Raw genomic sequence first — 12,475 nt, 5'->3', positions numbered from 1 at the left:
TGCCCCTGGGAAAACCTAGAGAGAGCATAAGGATAAGTTGATTAACACCTTGAGCTAAAAGATACAAAAAGTATCTATGAAGGTATCCAGGAATATGCATATGTGTGATATATGGTTTCCTCCTGCATGTTTTGATGAAAATGCAATTATATTACAATCTTACAACTAGATGAAATTGGTTTCTTCCTGAGTATTCTGACAAAATTGAGGTATATCAACATGTAAGCTATATGAAATTGGTATCATCCTGCATATTTTTACCAAAATACAATTATATCAAAGTCTACAACGAGATGAAACTAATTTCATCCTGCATATTTTGTTGAAAATACAGTTATAAGACAATTTACAGCTAGATGAAATTGGTTTCATCCTGCTACTGACGAAAATTAAGGTATATCAATGTGTAAACTAGATGAAACTGATTTCATCCTGCATATTTTGTTCAAAATACAGTTATAAGACAGTTTACAACTAGATGAAATTGGTTTCACCCTGCGTATTCTGAAGAAAATTAAGGTATATCAATGTGTAAACTATATGAAACTGATTTCATCCTACACATTTTGTTGAAAATGTAGCTATACGACAGTTTACAACTAGATGAAATTGGTTTCATCCTGCTTATACTGACGAAAATTAAGGTATATCAATGTGTAAACTAGATGAAACTGATTTCATCCTGCATATTTTTTTTTCAAAATACAGTTATAAGACAGTTTACAACTAGATGAAATTGGTTTCACCCTGCGTATTCTGAAGAAAATTAAGGTATATCAATGTGTAAACTAGATGAAACTGATTTCATCCTGCACATTTTGTTGAAAATGTAGTTATATGACAGTTTACAACTAGATGAAATTGGTTTCGCCCTGCTTATTCTGAAGAAAATTAAGGTATATCAATGTCTACACTACATGAAACTGATTTCATCCTTCCTACCAAATACAACCCAAAAAAACTAGTATCATCGGTCCATGCTTAAACTTTGATGAAAATAATTTCAAACCAATCAAAAAATGATGAAAACAGTTTCATACAAACCAAATTCAACCAATTTCAAACTAGATTCTACAGAAGCTTAACTTAGATGAAACTGGTTCCATACAAACAAAATTCTATGATTTTTAAACTGGATTTTACAAAAGTTAAACCAATATGAAACTAGTTTAATCCAAACAAATTTTAATCATTTTAAGCTAAATTTGCACAGTACGTCAATGCAAGTCATTCAGAAATTATAATTAAAAATAAAATTAGGGTTAAGAAACTTACGTTGTGAAGGATTATCAAGAACCAATTCATTTTTCGAGTTCCCATTTTGTGAATCCACGGATTTAAAACCCAATTTAACCTAATTTAAGGTTATGATATGATGATGAAATTGAAAAACTTTTAATGAAATTAGGATATTCAAATTTGTTGGTGGAGGAAGATGGTGGTCGGTGTTGGTTATAGTTGTTAGATAATGGTGGTGGTTGTAGTTATTGTAGGTGATGATGATGGTGTCTTAGTTATTGTTGATGGGGGTGGTGGCTGTGATTATAGTTGATGATGGTGGTGGTGGTGATTGTAGCTAATGGTGTGGAGAAAGAGAACATCAAGATTGTGGAGAACAGAAGATGTATACGATGGTAACGGGGGTGTTGATGGTTTTTTTGGAGATTGATGAGTTTTGGAGATGGCAGATAGAAGTGAAGAAGATCGACAGTTTCTTTGTAAAAGAAAGAGGAACCAGGGTATAATAGTTAGTTTCTAATAAAACTATTCCTTGTCCGTTTGACCCGGAAAATATTTTGCCCGTCCATATGGACCAGGAAAAGTATTTTTTTGGCTAAATCACCCATTTTCTGAACAAAAAACAATTGCATCACACCAAAAAAAAAAAGTCTAGCTACGATAGCCAACTCCTCTCAAACTTCCTCTTCGATTACTAATTCTATAAGGTTTATTTTTGGAAAAAAATTGTAGACATAATGTCCATATCCTCATAAAACCCCTCATAAAATTCTTATTCTGCATAGGCACCCGACACAAGCTTTATTGGAGATTTAGCCGGTTTCTTAGGTGCCTGAACCCTTAGATCTTGTTTTTCCTTAAGATATTCTTTTCTATAGGCAGGATGCCTAATGAATTTTGCACGAATTTCATCATTTTTAATTTTACTGACAGAAGATTATAATCACGTTGCTCCTTCGAAGTCCTAGGAGACGCTCCCTTAAGCACCTTTTTACCAAGCCCGGTGTTAAGAACTTCAATACTTTCTCCCGAATCCGAACCTTATCAACATCTTTATGACCCACGGAAACAGTCCCAAGTCCACAAAAAAAAACAATAGAGAAGTGGGGCATCGATCCTCATACCTCTCGCATGCTAAGCGAGCGCTCTACCATTTCTTTTGGAATACTTACCATTATACTACAACGAAAAAATGGCAGCTTCAGGCTAAGCAAGACTGACGCCGCGTAGCATAACCACGCATGGCTAGCTACTAACGAGACCAACCTAAAACTGAATAATTAGAGGACACCAAATCGTATATGTTGGAGCTCATCAAATTAGATGTATCCAAATGGAAGAAAATCGATTGGACTATCATTGATCGCCTTGTTTGGTTTGGAATGACCAAGCCTTTTATGCTAAGCATTATGGTGAGGAATTTCTCTTAGCTATATCTTATCTTAAGCTGAGGGAAACGGGTCCCAGGCCAAATTCACCATGGATGACGCTATCCCTTAGCTAAACCCCACGGAAACTCATTTTCCGTGTAAATATTGCCAAATAGAAATTGAGCACCTATTTTCTTTTTCCAAAATATTCTTCCGGTGGAATATTTGTATAGGTTAAAAGATAATTAAGAGGAAAAAAAAAGAGATATAATAGGTAAAAAGAATCAGTAAATAAGAACAATGAAAATGAGAAGTTTTAGTATAAAAGAGTAAACCAGAAACAGATCCGTTGAAAATCACATAGAAACTGAGTTTCAGTAAAGTAGTTTTTCAAAAGAAACTTAGTTTCCGTGTGATTTCCCTTAGCTACAACGTGGATCAGATCTAATCACCGTTCAACTGTAGTTAAGGGATGTTGCTACATTTAAGCGACACGGAGGACCATATTAGTTGGATTTCGCTACAATTAAGCTATAGTGAAGCGAAATCGTGGAACATAGTGCTTGGCCTTAGGTTATGCTTATTTTACTGGTTTTTTTTTTTTTTTTTTTTATGAACAAGGAACCTTTTCATTAATGGAAATCCGAGGTTACAATGAGTTTAAGATCGAAAATAAGATAATGCAAAGTAACACGAACATACCATAAAAGTATAATACCGAGAAATCCGACAAGAGAAAGGGAAAGATTACAGGTGTAATACTATGAAAAAGATCCAATTAAATTAGAGGAAGATGGTTTTTCTCGGAAATAAATTCCAACCATTTAGTTTGTCTTTCTTCTTTAGAAAGATGTGATCCCAAAATAGGGTGAACTTCTCAAATCTCTTGTAACTAGTAATGAAGCTTCCGTCCTCAATGAAATCACCGATGAAAATTCCGTCGTCGGATAAGCTGCTGATGAAGATTTCGTCGCAGGAGACAACAAAGAAGATTTCGTCGTTGGAGAGCATCACTATTGATCTTAAAACCCAATCTAATAACCAAGAATCGTCATTAAAACGAAGATAAACCTCAAAAGAGTAGATAAAATCACCATAATGGTTTAGATAAGTAGTAAACATAATAACAACTAAGATAAAACTACTAATTAACCTAGAAAGCAAAAAATAGTGAAGAAATCTTAACAAAAGGTGAAGGGTTGTTATTGATGGTTTTGTTGAAGAAGAAGGAATGAGAGAGATAGAAGAGAGGAGATTAGAATAAGGGTTGTTTATTTTACCGATTGGAATCCCTTAATAAAAGGTTTTAACAAAACCTTTTGACAAAAGTTAGTAATTGTGGGATGTCATACATCTATTGGTTTTTTTAGGTGATGTATCCTTTAATTAATTTACTCCTAAGTTGTGGTTTTAAATATGTCCAACCAAACCTAAATATAGAAATTATAATGAAAAAATAATGACAAAAGTTTATGAAAATGTATAATTGTATTTGTAAATCTATTAGATTGAAAATTAATCTTATTCACATACTTTCCTCTTATAAAGAAGACAATAATATCCATTGCATCTCCTTGATTTACACTCGAAATTATTATTTTTTCATGAATGTTTTGAATAGTATACATGGAATCATCAATCAAAATATCAAAACTTGAATTTAGGAGGAAGGGGCAGAACTTTGATTATATTATGTTGTTGGATTAATTAATTTTGCTTTTAAGTCTCTCTCAGCTCACCCTTGCATCCAATAAGATTCGGTCTCTTTGTTTGTATGACTTGCTTTGATTTTGAGTTGTCATGTCAGTTACAAAAAAACAAAGTCATGCAACATTTTAGAACCAGATGAGGACAATGATACAAGGATCTTTGGAAGATACCTTCTTCCTACAAACATGCCGATTCACATAAAAAAATCGGGAAGGAGATTGAAAATAAAAAACCATCGTAAAGGAAAAAAAATCATTTAAGTTTATGATTTGATATTCTTTTCGTCTGTTGAACATTAAATTCTTTTTCCGGAAATTTGTTATTTTTTCTTAAAACTTCTCATTATTATATTTTCTTTCCTATATTTATGCAATCATGTTTGACTTGTCACTTGTTAAATCCAGACGCATAATTAAGTGTCATATTATCCAAAATATAAGTCGTTTAGATATCTGGGGTCTTATGGTTAGTAAATTTTGATGAAAGGTTTTGTCAATTTTTTTAAGGGATCTCTATCCTTATTTTATTGGAATGACGTATGGAGCCATTCATTTCTCGGAAAATGTCTGTCTTATGACACTCAGTGGACAATCTCATTAAGACTATTCATATGAAACGTGGCAACATTACCATACCAGGTAGCCTGTCAAACCAGCTGAGCTACTATGATAAAAAGAACTACGTGATTGAACCCCTATCGAGCGATATTGTCTATATTTTCAGTGATAGTGACTCTATCGATGGCTATTTTCTGGATATCGCTCGATATTGTTAATATCACCGACGTTCGACTCGATATCGCCAATGGTCAACTCTATAACACCCATAAATACCACACTTCCCCTCTTATATGAGTGAGAAAAGAAACAGAAACAAAAAAGTCAAAGAATCTACTAGCACCCCAGCAAGTGGATTAAATTATGTGCAGGATAAAAAAATACGAGTTTCAACCTTTTAGACAACTAGACGTTGATGGTGTATTCCTTATGCACATGTCTGGCCATCCAGAGGGAGTTAATTCAATCGCTCTAAGAGGTGGGTGATCTGAGTTCCGTATGATGTTCAGGTTACTTCCCCCTTATATTCAAGAAAAAGTCCGAAGATATCCTTGGTGGCGTTTATATGATATACAATCTAGAAATCATATGACTCAAATAGTTCAATTTATATTGGATCGATGGTGGAAGACTACGAACACGTTCTTTTTCAAAGATTTTGAATGTGGTAAGTTTGTTTTTTCTCGTAATTAAATTTTTAATTTTATAAAATTCAACAAACTCTAATTATGAATATGTTGTTAAATAGGAGTTACACAATTAGATTTGTACATGTTGATGGGAATTCCATGTGAGGGAAATTCGAAAAGGAGAGGGTACCAAGAACACCACCAACTTTTTCGCTCGGAAACTTGTATGGACAAAACTTAATACAATTGCAAGTAGACCTGAAAAGGCGAGGGTACCCAAATATACCTCAAGCTGAAACTTTTCCTACCTATAATTCCTTTCTCCGAAAGTGACTGTCTATGGACTGAGTCGAGACAATACAACTAATCGATTCACACTACGAGCGATCGTCTATGGATACGAGATCGAGACAATACAACAAGGAAGTATGTTTACTTGATAAAAGGTTTGGACTTAAAACACAATAGGATTGATATCAAGTAAATAGGAACTAACGTTTGTGTAATTTACTTTAATTATAATAACAACAATTATAATTGCAGAAAATAAAAGTAAATGACACAGCAAGATTTTGTTAACGAGGAAACCGCAAATGCAGAAAAACCCCGGGACCTTGTCCAGAATTGAATACTCTCAGGATTAAGCCGCTACACAAAATTAAACCAACTTCGTATAGTTGAGACCAAGCAACTAAACCTATAGTTCACCTAGTTCCGTCTGTATTCCCAAGCCTCCAACTTATGAATAAGTCACGTACTTGGAACAATTCCTTTGGTTCGTATTCCAAACAGTAAAGGAACAAAAAATCTGTTTGGTAGCAACTCTCTTCAACCAAGTGATATGAGTTCGATAAAGGCTCTTCTGTTTATCTCAATAAACTCCTTCGTCGGGTTCTTAGATCTATCTTATTCTCAACTACCGAAGTAATTGTTAAGATTTTGCAATCAATACTTTTAATCACAAAGAATTATATTGATGTCGATCTATACAACTAATCAATCTAATGTACTACAAGGATAAACCGATTATAGTTGGATCCTCTATACCGAAACAAGTATTGTGCACACCAAAGATTATGAACCCCAAATCAGAAATCTTCAATATCTTCTTTGTCTTTAAATCTTCTTAGATCTTCAATAAACACCTGCACACAATCAACTTGAATATCTTGCGATCAATCACGCACAGAACGGAGTCTGTTAACAATGGATTATCACAAGACGTTTGTAGATCTATAAACAGTCTAAAGATCACTGTCGAAACTTCGATCTAGTTTGAGTGAATCTTATATCAGAAGAGAAGATTCTCAAGCATAAACAAACTAGGTGCAATCAAAGTTCAACCACCGTTAGTCAATCAAATCAATCGAAAACACAAGATAAACCGCAATTATCTAGTTTCCCACCAACGGTACTAATAGAGATTCTCAATCCCAAAGAAGACTTTAAACTGAGCGGTCGTAAGAGATGTCGCCTAATTAGGTTACTCTCCTCTCCGAATAGGCGGCTACACCAGTAACAACACAACTGAGGAAGTTTGCTGTCACGAAGGATTAGTTTGCTTGAAATGCAAACTTTCATATTTATAGACCAAGGAAGTTTGGACACCAAGGAATTTCCAAAACCGAAAATATTCTCAAGTTCCAAATTCGGTTTCCATAATTCCTGGAAATGCTCTGTCCAAATTAATGACCGAAAATCTCTTGGAAAATCTCCAACCAGTAAATGCACATTATTAGTTTTCATTTTCCTAAAATAAAATAAAAACCTTAAATAAAAGATTCTTAACTTATTTATGTTTCGATCTTGGGATTTTCTTCCTTTATCTATTAAGGAATAACTTTGAACAATTAAAGATAAGCGTTACTGCACATGTTAAAAGTATGTCGACATCTTTTTACGTTTCCACATTAACCAAATATATTTTCGGTATATCTAATATTTCTAGAATAATAGAAAATTCGAAAATATATTTTTGGATAATTTTTTGTGTTAAAAACACAAAACGTGCTCGGATTGGGTTGAGATTTCTTGTGACCGATTGCACATGTTCATAGGATCGGTTCCCACATATTTATGGTATCTAACTTGTATTTGTTGCACATGTTCATAAGATCGATTCCCCTTTCTGCTAAAAATTTGTTGCACCTCATACAAGGATCGATTCCCCTTTGTGATAGGTTGCACCTCTTACTAGGATCGGTTCCCGTTTACCCAGAGTCGGTCATACACAAAATCACAAAATCGATCATACCATCTCAGGTGATTACTTAAGATCGGTTTCACTAATAAAAGTCATACCAATACAAAAGTCGGGCCTTTGTGAATAGTTTTACCAAGAACACAAACAAGTCATGAAAGGTTATACTAACCACATATATTGGTAGTTCAAAAGATAACAATACCAATAATGCCTAGATATTTCCTTTTCGATTCACAAAACAAGTTTATGAATTCACTTCCTTAAAACACATGTAAAACATTGTTTCCTAGGATGAAATACTCACCTTGTACCCATACATAATCTCAATAGCATTCAAAAGATTATGTTGATGTCTTATCTACAAGGTTTAATGGTTAAGCAATAAAACCTCATATTGTATTCCTTAATACTATGTCTAACTAGAGTGTTCATGCTTCGCAGTTTTGTTTTCAATATGCACGACTTGAAAGATACGTTAGGGAATGAAACAGTTCAAGTCAAATATCACTAACCTGAACTGGAAGGATGATGTTGTCATTGTAGATTCTTACTTCTTCACTTCTTCAAGTCTTCGCAATACTTGTAATGTCTCATATACTAATGCTTTCAAGCTAACCTATACGAAGTTGACTCTAGTACATAATCAAGCGACTCTTTAAATGATTTTTGATTCTCTAAAATATGACAACCAAACTTGACATACCAACGCTTGGTGGGTTCAACTGAGCTATGCTCTAACAATCTCCCCCTTTTTCAATTTTAGTGACAAAACTCTTACATCATATGAATAAACAAATTACAAGAATTCATTACACATACGCTTGATTCCCGTATTCAACAGCACAATAACCTGTATACATTCAATCCTTAAATGTCGTTGTTGACATTATAATAACAAAGAATATTACTCCCCCTAAAGGTAAGATAGGTACATTTTGTCAATCCGCACGTCTTTGTTATTCCCTTTGTAATGATATGTTACCCCCCTTAGTCTATGCTTTTACTCTTTCGTTAAATAAACGTTTAAGCACAATTGTCCTTTCCCTTAGTGATACCAATAAATGCAAATCAATACCAGTATCACTTGTTTACTCCATATATTTATCCCCCTTTTCGTCACAAAATAATAATGAAACGAAAAAATAAAGAACAAACCGAAAAGAATCTTACAAATCTCAAAATAGACTTGCAACCTATAGAGTTAAGCACGAGGGTTCCACACACCATTTTTGATAACCAATATCAAAACCGAAACTACAAAGTAATTATGTTTTGATATGTTATAAGAAAACAATTGCCCGAAGAAATTTTCCCTAATAGTTTAGCAAACCAAAAATCAACTAAGCACCTTAGTTCCTTTACTAAACCGATTGTACAAATACAATCGCTTGTTCGATAAGACCAAAATAAAGATAACTCTATTTTTCTCATCAGGTTCTAATTATCCATATAACTTAGACCTTTAACTTTTAAACAAGACAAGTACTAGGTTAGTTAAGTAGCATTTCTTGTTAAGGCATTCGATTAGACTTGAATAACCGAAACCTCCACTTTGATAAGTCTAACTAAGATCAGAATTAACTTAGTTTCTCTTATCCGGAATCGAATTGGACTAAACAATTCATCATGTAAACCTTTTATTTCGTTAATCCATAAACAATTCATACAAACCAAAATAAATCAACTTGCATAATTATTCACCTCAACCAGAAGCAATTGAAACAACATAAACATTAAAGCACCGCAATTGCACCAAAATTTTGTAAGCCTAAACAATTGATACCACACAATAAAGCAAGATAACAATATTTTTTCTTAACCGGAACCAATTGAATCACACACACATCCATACACACATAATGGAATAAAACATCAATTATACCGAAATTTTGTTAAGCAAAAGCAATAATATATGAAATAAAATCAGGCTTTTGTTAAACAAGAAAACAATTAACTAACAAGATTGTTACCTCAAATTTCGCATCCACTTCTCCAATATGTTTGCATCTTCTTTCAGGGAGAACTGATATCGAAATATCATTATGTTGTCATCCTTATGCAAAAAAAAAGAATAACAACAACCAACCTTTACCAGAGAATGGTTTAAAACCGATTTTTAACTATTGCAAGCAAAAGTTAAAAACCCCCGAAACACATATGCTTTTATGCTAAACCAAAACCGATTCAACATATTGTGACTTTTTACGTATTGTTTCTATCAGAACCCCTCATGATCCTTTGATAAAGCCTACCAACATGGGCTACAACTTAATTCTTCTAAATCAAAAAGTCACTCAAACCATAAGGGTTCACAACATATGAGATCGAATATTAAAGTCAAAAAACCGAAATCAAACATCCCATAAACTGAATATTCAAAGCAAAAAGATAAACATTCATTCGTATGAATTTTCTTCTAGGAATCGGTCGTACCACACTTCCAAACAAGTTTAGAATTGGTTATAACATACGAATTCATACACAAAACAGTTTTAGACATAACTTTTACATACTAAGTCTGAATTCAGTGATTTTTGGCTCGTTTTGACCACGAAATACAGAGCTACACAAATATGATCAGTAGATATCAACATCATCAACTCAAAATTACCGTTTCTATCAAAAGCTCAAAAAATAGATAGAGAAGGTATGAGTATAGAAGATAAATCTCCATAAAGATGTTAATTAGTCATAAAATAATCGAGAGATCATATGCTCAGTTTTTCATGTGCTTTCTCACCTTTAAAAAGATTGAGCACTAAGGTGAGTATGCACATTCTAACACAACTAGGTGGTGTTAAGTTGAGCCTTATCTTGTTCGTCATGAGTGACTAAGAAAGACTCATCATTCTTGACCTCTTGATTGGTTTGTTTTCTCTTGTTCCATCTCTTGTTTCTCTTATTTGACTTGTGATGATGATAAGCACGAAAGTGCTACATTTTATACCCATATTTATATTAGCGAGGACTCAATATTTTGACTAATGACACTATTTTAGTGCTTTTGCAGAAAGTACAAGTGAATTCGATCATCCAGCGAATAAACATCAAAATGTGAGACTTAATGGTGAAGCGATTCGATCTCAGCACACTAATGCCACCTAAGATTGGTCAAGAGTGACTTTATTATTGTTAGCATAAGAATGGAAGAATATCACCTCCATGACCACGTGCAAATGAAGAAAAAGGAAAGATTAATATATCTTGTCCTTACATAAGTACTCTTGCTATATTTATATAAAGAATCCGAAGGAATATTTAAAGCCAACTGACGTCATTTTGCAAATACAGTTAAGGTGGGACCCAGCAAATGCAAGAAAATATCATGCTTTCTAAATGAAATTCATATACTATGGAAAGTGGATATTCGATGATACTTTACAATGTCTCGTCATATTATGACACGCGGCACAACATCATTGGGTGAATTTATATTTTCATGACATGTGGCAGACTTCTATTGGGAGGTAATGTGGCGACGAAGAAGAAAAACGTGAATTCATTTGTGAGCTATATTTATGTGTTGTTTCAAAATATACTAGGGGGGACGCCCGGCCACAGAGCTGGAAGAGAAACAGGAGAAGGATTTTGGAGTTTTTCTTATCCATTTTTGCTTAGCTATTTGATTTTAATCTTTTTATGGTTTTTTGTGAAAGCCATGGCTAGCTAAAGCTATGTTAGGGTCTAGGTAGAACCCAATTTTATTATGAAAACTCTATATTTATATGCTTAATACTGAGTTGATTGATTAGTAGTTTTTCTTCATTTGGCTTGGTATTCTATTGTTGGTGTGATTTTCTAGATTATTTATGCTTTTGAATTGATACTGCGTGCTTCGGTTAAATCCCTAGACGTGGTATGCAAGGATAGATAGGTAATGCTTTAGAATCACTACTCATGAAGAGAAGACAACTACAGCGGAGAAATAGTATTTGAAAAAGCATGGAATATACTTTTAAAGATTAGTAGAGTTTGCATAATTAATTGGTGGAAAATGAAAATCATAATAACCCACACTCGTTTTGTTTATCTTTAAATTATTTATCATTTCATTTTGTTTCGAATTTATAAAAATCCTTAAAACATTATCTTGTTGATTATTTAATTTTTGGTATTAGTTGGTAGAGTATTTCACACTCCCTGTGGGAACGAACCGCATTTGATATCTATATTACTATTGACCTGTGCGCTTGCGGATATAACTGGGTTTCATTTAATCATTAATTTTGGTTATCTAAAATCTACATCAAGTTTTTGGCGCCGCTGCCGGGGAGTGGTAGCAAAATACTCGCTAGTTGATATCATTGTATATAGATTATTTTTAATTTTTGTAAATAATTTATTTTTATTGTTCTTTTAGTTCTTTTTACGCAGTTTGTTTGATTTTTTTTTTAGGTACTTTAGCCTGAAGTGCGGGCGAAAAGAAAGTATGCACTCGCAAGATATTTGCAAGAGCCACTTGGGAGATCCATTAGAGGTTTGCTTAGCTCATTTTGGGTATGATTTTGATGACGATAATGTTATTTGTGAAGTCAATGCCTTGTTAGACTCCACACCGCTGTTAGACACTAATAAATGGAAATCAAAACTAGAACCTCTAGTTTTGTTCGAGTCTCGACTAGTTCCATCAGTCGAGAAACTTTCGACCATGACCTTTAAGCCATTAAGTTCAGAATTTTTTTGTCTTGATGATATTGATAATGAAACCGTTTTAGATGATAACGGGTCTATGAGTCATGATATTATTGCTCCATTTGAGCCAACATA

Source organism: Papaver somniferum, chromosome 10 (genome assembly GCF_003573695.1).
Source record: "Papaver somniferum cultivar HN1 chromosome 10, ASM357369v1, whole genome shotgun sequence".
Lineage (NCBI taxonomy): Eukaryota > Viridiplantae > Streptophyta > Magnoliopsida > Ranunculales > Papaveraceae > Papaver > Papaver somniferum.
The sequence above is the reverse complement of the archived record's forward strand: the minus strand, read 5'-3'. Positions refer to the sequence as shown.